Raw genomic sequence first — 15,986 nt, 5'->3', positions numbered from 1 at the left:
TGTAGGGGAACACTTTGCATACAGTGACCGCAATGCCATTAGTTTCGAAGTAAATATGCAAAAAGGTAGGCCAGGTCTGCAGATTGAGGTTCTAAACTGGAGAAAGGCCAGTTTTGATGGTATCAGAAATGATCTGGCAAGTGCGGATTGGGACAGGCTGTGAAGAGGTACTTGGTAAGTGGGAGGCCTTCAAAAGCAAAAGCTTGTGTGTGCCTGTCAGAATAAAAGGTAAAATTGGTAAAGTTAACAAGCGCAGGGAACCTTGGTTTTCAAGAGATATTGAGGCCCTGGGACCAGACGGACAGCCTCAAAATAGAGGGGCGTCCCATTTAGAACAGACGTGGAGGAATTTCTTCAGCTAGAGTGTGGTGAATCTGTAGAACTGCTTACCATGTGTATTTAAGGCAGGTATTGATGGGTTCTTGATCAGTGGGGGAGTGGGGGTTATTAGGCAAATGGGGTTAAAATCAGCCATGATTGAATGACACAAAAATTGCTGGAAGAATTCAGGAGGCGAAAAAGTCAACGTTTTGGGCTGAGAGCTTCACCACTGTACAGGGGGCCCAAGCAGCCCTTCCAGGTGAGCCAGACTTCACTCGCGAGTCTGTTGGGCTAATGTATTCTATCTGAAACTCCAGGTACGAGTCCCTCTACGTAGAATGGCTGGACAGGTTGAATGAGCCAAATGGCCTAATTCTCTAATTCTCCTCCTCTTATGGCCCTCTGGAAAAGTAAATTCCGTACTCCTATAAACCCTCCCCCCCAGCCGAATCTGCTTTCTGTTGCTCCTCCATCCGGAGTATTCCCTCCTCCCCTCCCAAAGCGTGTGTGTGGGTAGAGGGTGGGATCAGTCTTGTCTTCGCATCCTTCCCTTCGCCCAGGAGATCTGCCCTGTGAACCTGGAGTGGGTATGGTTGACTCATCCACATGTGGTGAAGACTCCTCCACCCCCACTTTGTCTCCTTCTCTTCCCCTCACCCTTCCCACTTCCTCAGCCCTTTCCTCTCCCTCACCCTGCCCGTGCCTTCCCCTCACCTCCCTTACCCCCTCACTTCCCCTTCACCCTCCCTCCTCCAACGTCCATTCTCTGTTCCGTCTCTTTCTGGGGAGTGGGGGGTGTCTTGGTGGGCGGTGCAGGGGAACAAGTTTCACATCCTCGCCAGTCCCCAGGGTTGGGGATCTTCATGTTCGTGTGCCATGTGAAGGGGAGATTTGCAAGTGGCAGTGTTACAGCACCCTGCTGGCTTCTGGCACCAGACTCCTTGGGGAGGCTTTGAGCCTTCCCTCCCGTCTCTGCCGATCCTCTTAAACTCTCCCTGGTCCTAAAACCTTTTCCCATCCACATTTCCCTTCCGGGGACCAGCAACCTTTGCTATGCCTCCAAACAGCAGCTTTAAACCAGTTTAATGTGATGTCTCAGATTCAGGTTCATGTATCAGACGCATGTCAAAGCATACAGTGAGATGTGTCATCTGCATGAACATGCAGCCCGCAAATGTCGCCACACATTCCAACGCCAACATCACAAGGCCACCGTGCCCGGCAGAACAATGCAGAACACAACTGAGGTGTGTGCTGTAGAAGAGAGAGATCTGGAAACACAATTCATCACGGGTAGATGGGATGGTAAAGAACTTTTGGCACGTTGGCTCTTATAAATAAGAGTATTTCGGTACTGGAGTTGAGACGTTATGCTGGAGTTGTGCAATACATTGGTGTGCAGTTCTGGTCACCGATCTACAGGAAAGACGTTGATAATTTTAACAGAGTGCAGAGAAAATTTAAAGGATGTTGCCAATGTCTGAGGACCTGGGTTATAAAGAACCGTTTCCCGGAGCGTAGAAGAATGGGGGGGAGATTTGATTGAGATGTACAAGATGATGAAGGGTACAGATTGGATAAATGCAAGCAGGCTTCTTCCACTGAGGTTAGGTGAGACTAGAATTAGAGGTCATGGGTTAAGGGTGAAAGCTGAAACATTTAGGGGGGATCTGAGGGGTAATTTCTTCACTCCGAGAGTGGAGGGAATGTGGAACAAGTATGGAACACAACACAGAAGTACTCTCTGACTAACCCATTGTGGCCATAGATGGGCTGGTGAGATTGTTGCTGTACTGTAGTTCTCACGACTAACCATTGACTCTATGCCACTCCCACCCAGTCCCCTCTCTTTATTTCTCTGTTGCCCATTCTCTCTCTCAACCCTATCTGTGAGTATGTTGACACTTGCGTGAATGTGCAGCCTCCCATTAACCTAACATCCTTGCCCCCACCGTGAGGATGTCTGCTTATCCCTCCCACCCCCTCAGACCTCCGTGCTTCTCCCGGTCTCCATCACTTGCATGGCAGCTCCAGAATTCGCTCCTTGACCCTCTCCATCCATCTTGGCTATTCCAACCAAGGTTCCCTGTCCAAGTGAGTCCCATTTAGCTCAAAATCATCCATCTCTTTCCAACCCTCGAAAGTCGGCACATTGGCCTTCATAAATCACAGCACTGAGTACAGGAGAGGGGATGTAATGTTGAAGTCGTATAAGACATTGGTGAGGCCTGATTTGGAGTATTGTGTGCTGTTTTGGTCACCCATCTACAGGACCACAGGATTGAAAGAGTGCAGGGATATTTGACCAGGATGTTGCCAGGATTTGGGGACCTGGATTATTGAATAGGTCAGGATTTTATTCCCAGGAGCATAGGAAAATGAGGGGAGATTTGATAGGGGTATACAAAATTATGAGGGGTATATTCAAGCAGGCTTTTTCCACTGAGGTTGGGTGAGACTAGAACAAGAGGTCATCTCTTAAGGGGGAAAGGTGAAATATTTAAGGGAAACACACACTAAATGTTGGAGGAACTCAGCAGGCCTGGCTGCATCTGTAGAAAAGAGTAAACAGTCAATGTTTCGGGCTGAGACCCTTCATCAGAACTGGAAGAGAAAAGCTGAGAAGTCAGAGTAAGAAGGTGGGGAAGAGGAGAGGAAGAAACACAAGGTAGTAGGCTATTGGTGAAACCAGGACGGGGAGAGGGGTGGAGTAAAGAATTGGGAAGTTGATTGATGAAAGAAATAAAGGGCTGGAGAAGGGGGAATCTGATAGGAGAGGACAGAAGGCCATGGAAGAAAAGGAAGGGGAAGGAGGGAAATGGGAATGGTGAGGGAATGAAGCCCATTACCAGAAGTTCGAGAAATTGATGTCCAAGCCATCAAGTTGGAGGCTACCCAGACGGAATACAAGGTGGTGTTCCTCCAACCTGAGTGGGGCCTCATTGTGTCAATTGAGGAGGCCATGGACTGACGTGTCAGAATGAGAATAAGTGGAATTAAAATGGGTGGCCACTGGGAGATGCCACTTTCTTTTGGCGGACAGAGCATAGGTGCTCGGCAAAGCGGTCTCCATATCTACATCGGGTCTCACCTATATATAGGAGGCCACACTGGGAGCCATGGATACAATAGATGACCCTAACAGACTCACGTGGAAGGACTGTTTAGGGCCATGAATGGTAGTGAGGGAGGAGCTGTACAGGCAGGTGTAGCACTGGTTCTGCTTACAGGGATAAGTGCCAGGAGGGAGGGATGAATGGACAAGGGAGTCATGTAGGGAGCGATCCCTGCGGAAGGTGGGGAGGGGGTGGGGGAAAGATGTACTTGGTGGTGGGATCCCATTGGAGATAGCATAAGTTATGCGCTGGACGCGGAGGCTGGTGGGGTGGTAGGTGAGGACAAGAGGAACCCTATCCCTGGTGGGGTGGCAGGAGGATGGGATGAGGGCAGACAGACATGAAATGGAAGAGATGCGGTTGAAAGCAGCATTGATGCCAGAGGAAGGGAAGCCCCTTTCTTTGAAGAAGGAGGGCATCCCCTTCATTCTGGGATGAAAAGCCTTGGCCTGAGAGCAGGTGTGGCAGAGACAGAGGAATTGAGTGAAGGGGTTGGCATTTTTACAAGTAACAGGGTGGGAAGAGGTATAGTCCGGGTTGCTGTGAGAGTCCACGGATGTATAATAGATATCAGTAGATAAGCTGTCTCCAGGGGTAGAGACAGAGAGATCGAGAGGGAGGGAGGTGCCAGAAACGGACCAGGTAAATTTGAGGGCAGGATAGAAAGTGGAGGTAAAGTTGATGTAGTTGAGAAGTTCAGCATGGGTACAGGAAGCAGCACCAATGCAGTCGTCGATGTAGTGTAGGAAAAGTTGGGGAGCTACACTGGTGTAGGCTTGGAACATAGACTGTCCACGTAGAACAAAAAGGCAGGCACGGTTGAGACCAATGTGACTGCCCATGGCCACACCTTGGTTTGAAGGAGGTGGGAGAGGCCAAAGGAGAAATTATTGAGAGTGAGGAACAGTTCCGCCAGAGGGAGGAGAGTGGTGGTGGAGGGGAACAGGTCGAGCCTGGCATCCAGAAAGAAATAGAGAACTCTGCAGCCTTTCTGATGGGGTATGGAGTATAGGAACTGGACAACCATAGTGAAAATAAGATGATCAGGGCCACAGAACTTGAAATCATTGAAAAGATCCAGAGCGTGTGTAAATGTCTCCCGGTGTGGCCTCCTGTATATTGGTGAGACTGGACGTAGATTTGGAGACTACTTCACCGAGCACTTCCGCTCCATCTGCCAGAAAATGCGTACCCATTTTAATCGCACTTCTCATTCCCATTCCCAAATGTCAGTCCATGGCCTCCTCCACTGCCTCTACATTCAGGCTGGAGGAGCGACACCTGAAATTCCCTCTGGGTAGCCTCCAACCTGATGGCATGAACATCGATTTCTCTGAGTTCCTGTAATGGTTCCCCCCTCTTCGTCACAATCCCCATTCTAATTTTCATTTCTCACCTCATCTCCTTACCTGCCTATCACCTCCCTCTAGTGCTCCTCCCCTCTTCTTCCATGGCCTTCTGTCTCACAAGTGAGAGAGTGGGAATCTTGGCTGGCTGGGGGTAGGCTGGAGATTGGTTGGAGATGGCAGAGGGACTGGTGGAGGGAGGGGTTTCGGGCTGGACGCTCGGTTTTAGCATGGGATGGTGAATGGAAAACTGTTGGTTGTGGTGAAGATGGGAATTGGGAATGGAAAAGGGTGTGGTTTGGCCCAATGGAGGATTTTGAAAGGTACATGTTTGGGGTGGTTTGGTGAGGACTGGGATGGGGTGCCGGGTGGGTGTTAGATCTTTGTGTGGTTTGGACAGGGCACTGAGTGGGTGCTGGAGTTGGGTGGTTTGGGGCTATGATGGGGCACCAGGTGGGTACTAGATTTTTGGGTGCTGGGTGGGTACTGATGGTCTCTGGGTGGGCAAAGGTGGCAGATGGGGTGGGCTTGTAGAAGATTGATTGGGTGCGAGTCTGGGGATTGGTCGGTGAGGGAGCTGGGGGTTTGGCTGGAAATCCTGGACTGTAGGGATGTCTTGTTGACAGTGAGTGTTAGAATGGGGCTGTGTCTTGGTAACATGGCTCGAACTGGTTGATGGGAATCAGAGTGTATTTGTTTGCAAATTGGTGGTTGCTCGGCAGTGGCTTCGAGATCGGGTCCGAAATTGGGAGTGCAGGCATGGGATTGGTTAACAGTGTCTGGGCAGAGTAATCCCGATTGTGATTGGCTGACGATGGAGGATGGTGATTGGTTGACAATGGAGGGGCTGTCTTGGGGATTGGGTGGGGGACGGGGGAGGTTGAGGTAGCGGGGACCCGGGATTGGACGAATGTTGGGAGGGGAAGAGAGAACCAGGCGTGGTGATTGGCCAAAAAGCGCGGGGGCTGCCATCTGCCCGCCGGCCGACATGGAGTTCGAGGACATGAGGGAGACAACGGGCGTTTTATTGATCGGCTCCGGATGCTGACAGTCCGTGGGCGGGTTTCATCTTGGCCTTCCTCCTCCTGGGCTTGGGGCTCCGCGCCTCGGGCTTCAGGATCCAGCTGGCACACTGTTGCCGGTAGGTGCGGGTCTTCTCCAGCAGGCTGGGCCGGACGAGTGGGCCTCCCCTGGCCGCCGCAGACGACGGCGTCCTCTCACGGGGTGGTCGGCCGGACACTCGAGACGATGGCGTCCTCTCATGGCGGGGTCGGCCGGCCTCCGGGCTCCGGGGCTGCTCCACAGCGGTCGGCGGCGCGCCGGAGCGCCTGCGGACGCGGCCAGCCATCGGCGGTCTCCTCCCTCGGCCCGCGCCCCGGCCTCTGCCTCCTTCGATACTCTGGGGCCTCCTGGCCTGCCCCTCCTCGCCAGGCGGGCCTCTCTTGCGAGGTGGAGCCATAGCTTCCTGTCCCACCGGCCTCAGCTTCAGAGGTGCTACTTCCTCCCCGCCCCTCTTGATCCCCTTGGGAGACTTCTTGGGAGGGGCAGCGGCCTGCCGCGCCCAGGCCTCCGCCGCAGCGTCGCGACGTGGCAGCCTGTCCTTGACCTCCCCGTACTTTCGGCAGTAGTAATCGACCAGGATGCGGTGGCTCTCCGGGTGGACGCACCCCTCCTCTTCCAGGTGCTCCAGGCGGGCCTGCAGCACGCCGAAGGCCATCACCTCCGGGGGCAGGGGGAGGCCGCAGGTCGCAGGAAGCTCGGCTTTCAGGAAGCGGCCAAAGGTGGCCGTGTCGCTCATGATGCGCAGGAAGTCTCCCAGCCCCACCTTTCTGCCCGAGTTGACCCTGTCGAACTTCTCCTCGTCTGGGATGAAAGGGTTGCTGATCCTTATGGACAGGCGGTGCATCATCTCCAGCACGCCCTCCGGCTCGATGCTCCCATCACTGCCCTTCTTGAAGAGCTGGAACACCTCGGTCAAGGCAGCAACCTGGCCCGGTGTCAGGGCACCTTCTTTGTAGTTCTCGTCAGGTTCCAGGAGGTCCAGGTACTGGATCAGGCTGTAGATTGAGATGCCCATGAAGGTCCTGTCTTTGAGATCTTCATCCTTTGCCCACTTGGTCCTCAGCCTGGCACCTTTCTTCTTCCTGTAGTAGTACTCGAGGAGGGTGACTGTGGCGTTCTCGGAGAGTGCCTGAGCCTTCAGCAGCGTGGCTAGGATCTTGAAGAAGATCCGGTCATCCAGGAGCCCCTTCTGGGGGCTGGAGTCGTCGCAGGAGTCCGGCAGGGCGCCGATGAACCATGAGAACAGCTGATTGTTGGTCATTGTGCTCAAGAAATCCTCGGCACTCAGCACGCCGTCTTGATCCACATCCAGGCTGGCAAAGGCTCGTTGGAGGACTGGCTCCGGTGTTTCATACTGCAACCTAACCAGGAGGTCTCTGAACTGGCTGAAATCGATAGGCCCCATAACCATGTCTGACAGGATGTTGTAAACCTGCAGCAAGGCTTCAATTTCGTTGGTCGTTGACCCTCTTCTCACAGCTGGTGGTTGTACAGCTAATGTCAAAGATGATGCTGGTTTACTTGCAAGCTCTTTCTCTGCCTCTCTAGGCACCCCCTCTCCCATCACTTCTGCTGTTACCCCCGGGTATTTCTTCTCTGCTGGCACCTCTTCCCCTGGCATCTCTGTGGCTGGCATCTCGGGCTTTGGTGCTTCCTCCCTGCCTGGTACCTCTGTCACTGCTGCTGCTTCCCCTGGCATCTCTGTCACTGCTGCTGCTTCCCCTGGCATCTCTGTCACTGGTGCCTCCTCCCCTGGCATCTCCGTCACTGGTGCCTCCTCCCCTGGCATCTCCGTCACTGGTGCCTCCTCCCCTGGCATCTCCATCACTGGTGCCTCCTCCCCTGGGATCTCTGACACTGCTGCTTCCTCCACTGCCGTCTCTAACACTGGTGCATCTTCCACTGGTGCCTCCTCCCCTGGCATCTCTGTCACTGGCACTTCCTCCACTGTTGCCTCCTCACCACCTGTCATCTCCTCCCCTGGCCTCTCCGTCACTGGCGCCTCCTCCCCTGGCCTCTCTGTCACTGGCGCCTCCTCCCCTGGCCTCTCCGTCACTGGCGCCTCCTCCCCTGGCATCTCCATCACTGGCACTTCCACTGGTGCCTCCTCACCACCTGGCGCCTCCTCTCCTGGCATCTCTGTCGCTGGCGCCTCCTCTCCTGGCTTCTCCGTCGCTGGCGCCTCCTCTCCTGGGATCTCTGACACTGGCACTTCCTCCACTGGTGCCTCCTCACCACCTGGCGTCTCCTCCCCTGGCATCTCTGACACAGGCCCCTCCTCTCCAGGCATCTTTGGCTCTGGTGACTCCTCTGCTCGCTTCTCCTCTTTCAGCAGCTCTGTTCCAGGCATCTCATCAGCTGGTGCCTCCTGCTCTCCTGGGAGCTCCTCCATTGGGGCTTCATCCACTGATGTTTCTGTTAGCACCTTCTCGCCCAGTAGTGCCTCATCTCCCAGCACCTCCTCTAATGGGAGCTCCTCTGCTGGCATCTTCTCTCCCAGCATTTCCTCTGTTAGCACTAATGCTCCTGGCATCACCTCCTCCACTGGCGCCTCGGCTCCAGGCATCACCTCCTCCACTGGCGCCTCGGCTCCAGGCATCGCCTCCTCCACTGGCGCCTCGGCTCCAGGCATCGCCTCCTCCACTGGCGCCTCGGCTCCAGGCATCGCCTCTTCCACTGGCGCCTCGGCTCCAGGCAACACCTCCTCCACTGGCACCTCCACTCCCAGCACCCCCTCTTCTACTGGCACCTCCGCTCCAGGTATAGCCTCCTCCACTGGTATCTCCACTCCTGGCATCACCTCTTCCACTAGCACCTCAGCTCCAGGCAACCCCTCCTCCACTGGCACCTCTGCTTCCTGCAACACCTCCCCCACTGGCACCTCAGCTCCAGGCATCACCTCCTCCACTGGCGCCTCAGCTCCAGGCATCACCTCTTCCACTGGCGCCTCCGCTCCAGGCAACACCTCTTCCACTGGCGCCTCCGCTCCTTGCATCACCTCTTCCACTGGTGCCTCCACTCCAGGCAACCCCTCCTCCACTGGCGCCTCTGCTTCCTGCATCGCCTCCTCCACTAGCACCTCCACCCCAGGCAATTCCTTCGCTGGTGCCTCCTCTGCTGGTACCTCTTCTTCCGGTAGCACCTCCATTGCTGGTGCCTCTTCCCCTGACACTGGCTGCACAAGCAATTCATCTTCTAGTTTCTCTGCCTGTGTTTCTTCCTTCACTGGTTCCACCTCTTCTCCCACTGGAACCCCCTCTCCTGGCATCTCCTGCTCTGGCACCACCTCTCCTCGAGTCTCCTCTGCTGGCACCTCCTCCACCAGCAGTTCTTCCCCTGGCATCACCTCTGGAGTAGTCTCCAAAGCTGGCTGTTCCATTATTTTTGATGCCTCTTCCTCCTTTGAGGCCACTTCTGTCTCTTTTCCCTCTCTAGCTGCCCTCCTCTGCCCCCATCTGGTTCTGTCTCCTTTCATCATCCGTCCCAGTATGTCTACAACATCTCCCAGGGCTTGATCCATCTGAATCATCAACTTCTCATCTTCCACCATCTTCCCAATCACGTTGTCCATCACCTCTTCTACTACCTTCTCCACTGCCTCCAGTATGATCATCACCACCATCTCCACTTCCTCCGCCGATGCCTCCTCCAGCTCCTTGCCCCCTAGTGTGAGGCTGGGAGCGGCTGTGCCCCGAATCTCTTGCTTTGAGATGGACGCCCTCCTTTGCTCCTTGTCCTCCTTGAGCTCCTTCCTGTGCTGCTGCTTCAGTTTCTGTCTCTTCTCCCTTTCTATCTCCCCCACTTGCCGGGCCAAAAGGTCCAGGGCATGGTCCATCTTCTCCATGTCCTCCATGATCTTTGTCACTGTCCCCATCGTGCTCTCCAGGACGTTCGGTGCCGTCCCGTCACCATTCTGCTTCCTCCTCAGCAGGTGTTCGATCATCTGCTGTACCCCTGCCACCCTCCTCGCCTGCTCCACCTTCATTGCGTTCCTTCCCCCTTGTCCGGTGGCGGGTGCCTCCATCTTGCTCTGCACCCCCCCAGTCAGCTTCCACGGTTTAAGCACTGCGCTCTGATTCACCTCTCATGGGCTGCGTTGGAATTTCATCTCCCGTTGTTGTGCAGATTTTATTTTCCTGAGCTGACTGTCCCTGTGCCTGATCCTCCACTCCCCACACACCCCAGCCCTGTCCTGCTGATGTCATTCAACAATTGTCCTTCATTATCGACCCAATGACTCAGCTACTGGCCGGTCAGCCAGTCACAGCAAGCAGGGGAAGGCGTGAATACCCACTGTATCTATCCAGCTGGTAACTGTAATGAAACTCAACTTGTCTCTCCTCATTGACTAGTTCTTCAGGCATTAGAACTAAGACTTTAGAGGAAAATAGTATGAAGAAGAAAGGGAGCATGGAACAGAAGCAAAGATATTAGATTCAATGCTGGGTAACATGGCAAAGCAACGATGTTCAAGGGGCTGGACAGAATTGGCGAATGGGGATCTGAAGGTTCTAGGGACTGGCAAGGTGATGTTGGGCCACAAGGGGTTTACAAAGGGAGGAGGGAGAGTTTCAAAGGTGAGACGCTTCCTGATAAGGAGCCAGTCTAGATTGGTGAGTAATTTGGACTTGGCCCTCATTAGGACACAGGGATTCTATTAAAGGGCAAGATGCCACGAACAGTTGGCACCAAGGTTGCCCAGGCCCTATTAGGAATGGGGTTTAGTCCTATTCTTTCAAACGAGGCCACAATTTAATCAAAACACAAAAGAACGTGTGTTTTTAAAACAAACTGGTTAAGTTTGCAGATGATACCAAGAATGGTGGAGCTGTGGACAGTGTAGAAAACTGGCAAAAGATAAAGATCAGTTGCAGATATGGGCAGAGAAATAGCAGATGGAGTTTAACCCAGATAAACGTGAGGTATTGCACCTCAGTAGGGAAAATGCAAGGAGACAGTACTCCGTTAAGAGCAAGGTCCTTAACAGTTTTGCTGGGCAGAGAGGGTTCCTGGGGTCCAAGTTCATAATGCCTTGAAAGTGGCCACACAGGTTTATAAGATGGTTAATGAGGCTTATGGGACGCTTTCTTTTATTAGTTAAGGCATTGACTTCAAAAGTCAAGAGGTTATGTTGCAAATTTTATAAAACTCTGGTTTGGCCACGTCTGGAGTATTACGTACAATTCTGGTCGCCCCACTATAGGAAGGATGTTGAGAGGGTGCAGAAGAGGTTCAGCAGGATGCTGATTCAGAGAATGTATGCTATCATGAGAGGCTGGACAAAGTTGGGTGGTTTTCTCTGGGGCACTGGGGGCTGAGGGGTGATCTGATTTATAAGATTATGAGAGAGGCATAGACAGGGAGTAACTGTTTCGCAGGTAATACCAAATGTCTAATACACACACACACACACACACACACACACACACATCATGATGGATATAAATCCATCATGAGATGATGGATTTGCGCCTTGGAAGGTTTCCAGGGCTCAGGCCTGGGCAAGGATGTATGGAAGACCGGCGGTTGCCCATGCTGCAAGTCTCCCCTCTCCACACCACCGATGTTGTCCAAGGGAAGATACAGCTTGGCACCGGTGTCGTCGCAGAGCAATGTATGGTTTAGTGCCTTGCTCAAGGACACAACATGCTGCCTCAGCCAAGGCTCGAACTAGCGACCCTCCGATCACTAGACCGACGCCTTAACCACTTGGCCACGCGCCATCACCAAAGAACATGCATTGAAGGTGAGAGGGGTAGATTCAAAGGGGTAAGGGAGAGTGGTGGATGCCTGGAATGCGCTGCCTGGTATGGAGGTAAAGGCAAATGCATTAGAGGCTTTTAAGAGATGTTTGGATAGGCACATTTATGTAAAGAAGATTGAGGGATAGGGACATGGTGTATATAGGAGGGACTAGTGTTTGGGTGTTTTTGATTTGCTCTTTAGCTGGTTTGGCACCACACTGTGGCCTGTCCTGTGTTGCAGTGTTCTATGTTCTGTGTACGGAGTACCATTGGTTAGACTGTTTTGTAACAGTTTTGACCATTGTATGGCTTTACTTGATGGTTCTGGTCTTGGTGTTTGCTGGGAACACTGTACCCAGGCTGAATTATCACAAACAAGAGAAAATCTGCAGATCCCTTCTGGAAACCCTGAAACACCAGGAGTTCTTTCCTTTTGAAATGAGGGCAACTTGACACAACAACAAGGCTTCAATCAGGTTGACGTGGCAAAGGCGCTTCCTCTCCAGCACCCGGAGACTGGACAGGAAGTGGCTGACAAGATGGTCGCAAGGTTAAGCTGACTGAACAACAAACTTCCCCAAGTCAGCAGTCAGAGCGTAGAACCTGCTCTGGTTAGAAGCTGAGAAAGCACCATGGGGAGATGAGTCGGGCAGAGAGGAGGAGCCCAAGTATTTTCCTCTGTACGTAATGTAACATAGCTTAAAGTTCATTAACCAGTTCAGGACCCTGATTGTATAACAATCTCCTGGAAACCCATATGCGTAGTAAAAATGTCTGGTGCATCCTTGCAAGCTTATGAGGCCTGTGAGTCTTCTGCCAAACGGCAAGGTGTTGCAGCATGTAGTGCCACTGGCTTTGCTCCTGACCTCTGCTGCTGTCCACGTTTCACGGCAAGTACCTCCTCTGTGCTTCTTCAGCCAATTTCGGGATTCGCCCGTCAATTAAAGATGTCCTAGTGTTAGGGATTAATTGGCTGTTGTAAGTTGCTCCTCGGTGCAGGCCAGTGGCAAAGGGAATCAGAAGATTTGATAGGCGTGTGAGGAACAGGAGAATGGATGCCACTAGTTGTGAAAGAATTTTGGGACCCTTCCATTAGTGTGGCATATCTGTTTATTTGCTCTGTCACACTCTCACCAAACATAAAATGAAATTTACCGAAGGAGACTGAACGGCCTGCCATTAGCTCTTGTCTTCTTCGAAGATTTATTCAGTCGGGGCTCTTGCCTTGCTCCTGGGACCCTTACTGAAAAAGCTGGTGCCCGGCAGACTGTCTGAGCCTCTTGGTGTCCATCCAGCCTCCAGGATTTGCTGTCCGCACTGGCTGACAACCTGTGGGTCCCCATGGCTGTGGGGGATCCCCCACCGGTACCTGAAATCAGGGCTCCTCACCTTTTGCCTTGCTGCAAGGGGTAGTGATGTGCAGAACTGCTCCTGGAAGGAGCCGGCGACCGTTGCTCTGCTCTGCGCCTGGAGTGGGGGTGTCTGCACAAGCTTTCAGGAGGAGCTGGAATGGAAGGACCTCTGGGGACCTTGTGGATTTGCACCCCACACACTGGGGACCGAGAAAGCTGGCGACCGTGCCGAGGTCCGTCACGGTGGACAGGAACGCCGGAAAATCCATCTCCCTGAAGTTTACAGCTTCAAATCGTCAGGAATCGGAGGATTTCTCAGCGGGATCCCCATCTGGTATATCAGAGGCAAAGATGTAGCCTGCGTGGTCTCCCACAAGCAACTGAAATGCCTCGTAGAACCCCAACGACTGCTTGGTGGTCAGGTGCCCGTTCTCCCCAGGCCACTCTGCTCCCCCTGATTCTGGGGGAGCTTCGGAGAAGTGTCGCCGGTCCTGACGCAGAGGCTCACTGCCGCTTTCGCCTGCAGTTTCTGCATCCTCTGGCAGTAATACTGTCAAGTAGAGTGCCATGCACAATTCTGATTTGATGGAGACAGACGTGAGAGAACGGAGGAACATCTGGAGAAACTTCTGAAATGCCTTTTTTGCTGCCACTGCTACTGTGCGATTGAGAATCTCCGGAGGAGAAGGCCCCGAGTCCTCAGCTTTGCTTGTTGCTCAGTGGCCAGAATGGAGTCGAAGCGCTCGGCAGAGATGGTGCTTGGTGCTTGGTGTCGGAGGCTCGAAGTTTTCAGACGGACGCAGCGTTGGCTGTGGTCAGGTGCTTCCAAGGCATCGACAGTTGTCAGTGCCTGGAGGTTTATGGCAGGGAGAGTTTCTCCCTTCTGCCTGCTATCGGGGACCATCGGGAGTCAATCGGAACTTTGAGACTTTTTGTTTAACCGTTCCCATGGTCTGCTCTTTATCAAATTATGGTATTGTTTTGCACTGCTATAACTATACGTTACAATTATGTGGTCTTGTCAGTGTTAGTCTTTGGTTTGTCCTTTTTTTTGTGGTACTGTATCACTCTGGAGGAACATTGTATCATTTTTTAATGCATGCATGCATTTCTCAATGACAATAAGCGAGGACTGAGTGTCCTCATAATCTAATCTAATAGTCAACGATGCTCCTGATCGACAGCTCCGAAAGCACCCCCTCGGTCAGCAGCTTGGACAGGATTTCGAAGAGCGCTCCACTGCTCACGTAGCCTTTCTGAAACTGGCAGGTGGGGCAGCTGCTGGGCAGCTCTGCCAGGAACTTGAGGAAGAGCCGGGTGTTGGACATGACTTGGCAGAAGTGCTCGAAGCCCACTTTGCCGTCCACGTTGTGGTCCAGTTGCCTGAAAGCTCTCCGGGCTTCTGTCTCACTGGCTTTAAAGCCCTCTGCTTTCAGCAGGGATTGGAACCTCCAGTAATCAATCGGGTCCCCCGCACCCTCTGAAAGGCGGTCAAAGACTTGATGGAATGCTTGATGCAGTCCTTGTGTTGATGGTGGTAGCGTGGACCTCTGGGGGGCCCTCACCTCCTCCAGATGCCCAACGTGCATTGCTGCAGCTCCACCTGATCTCCCGCTGTTGTTCCTCTCCTCCTCCCCCCAGTCCAGCCCAGCAGCCTGGCCTGCATCCTCATGAAGTCCTCCCAGACCTGCTCCAGCCTGTCCAGCACCTTCCTTTCCTCCATCTTCTCCACTGCCTCAAGCACTACCTTCACCACCCTCTCCACCTTGGGCGCCTGATGTCTTTTGCCTCCTGCCCCTCTACCCTTTGAAGGCTTCCCAGCCTCGCCTCACCTGCTGTTTGCAGGGCCTCCATTTCCCTCTCCTTCCAACCATCATTCTCCTCCCCCGTGTCATCTCCAAGCTTGCCTCCCCAATCGCGGCTTCTCGATTGACCCTCTTCGTGGGACTGCACCCCTCCTTGGCTGTCCCCTGTCTGCAGGGCCGAGGCAGATCTTCCATCGGCCCAGTCTTGCATTTGGATCGTAACTGGCTAGTCGCTGAGCTAACGGCCTCGGTGCGCTCCACCCTTCTCGTGTGAGGGGACAGGACCTGAGTGGTTTGACTGTGTGGCAACAGAGGGCACACGTCTCCTCCTGGCCTCGAGCCTGCTGATGTCACACAAGCATTGTCCCTCATTTCTGACTCTGCGCCCAGCAATACGACTGAAGCTGAGCTTTCAAGGCCTCTTGGCCTCACCAGATGTGGTCAAGAGACAGTCCTGACCTCAAACAGCCTGCCCACAACCTGGAGGAGGGGAACCAGGGTCAGTTAAAGTGAGCATACTAGGATCTCTAGGAAGAGGTACAGTCGACGTTTCGGGCCGAGACCGTTCATCAGGACTAACTGAAGGAAGAGCTAGTAAGAGATATGAGAGGGGGAGGGGGAGATCCGAAATGACAGGAGGGGGAGGGATGGAGCCAAGAGCTGGACAGTTGATTGGCAAAAGGGATATGAGAGGAGCATGGGACGGGAGACCTAGGGAGAAAGAAAGGGGGAGGGGGAAGCCCAGAGGATGGGCAAGGGGTATAGTGAGAGGGACAGAGAGAGAAAAAGATGTGTGTGTGTGTGTGTATATATATATAAATAACAGATAGGGTATGAGGGGGAGGTGGACGATTAATGGAAGTTAGTGAAGTCAGTGTTCATGCCATCAGGTTGGAGGCTACCCAGCCGGGTATTGGTATATATATATATAAATATTCTTTTTCTCTCTCTCCTTTTTCTCCCTCTGTCCCTCTCGCTATACCCCTTGCCCATCCTCTGGGGCTTCCCCCCTCCCCCTTTCTTTCTCCCTAGGCCTCCCATCCCATGATCCTCTCATATCCCTTTTGCCAATCAACTGTCCATCCCACCCCCTCCTATCTTCTCCTATCATTTCGGATCTCCCCCCCGCCCCCACTTTCAGATCTCTTACTAGCTCTTCTTTCAGTTAGTCCTGACGAAGAGTCTCGGCCTGAAACCTCTTCCTAGAGATGCTGCCTGGCCTGCTGTGTTCACCAGCAAC

The sequence above is a fragment of the Mobula birostris genome, chromosome 29, assembly GCF_030028105.1.
Source record: "Mobula birostris isolate sMobBir1 chromosome 29, sMobBir1.hap1, whole genome shotgun sequence".
Classification (NCBI taxonomy): Eukaryota; Metazoa; Chordata; class Chondrichthyes; order Myliobatiformes; family Myliobatidae; genus Mobula; species Mobula birostris.
This window is presented reverse-complemented; position numbering follows the sequence as displayed.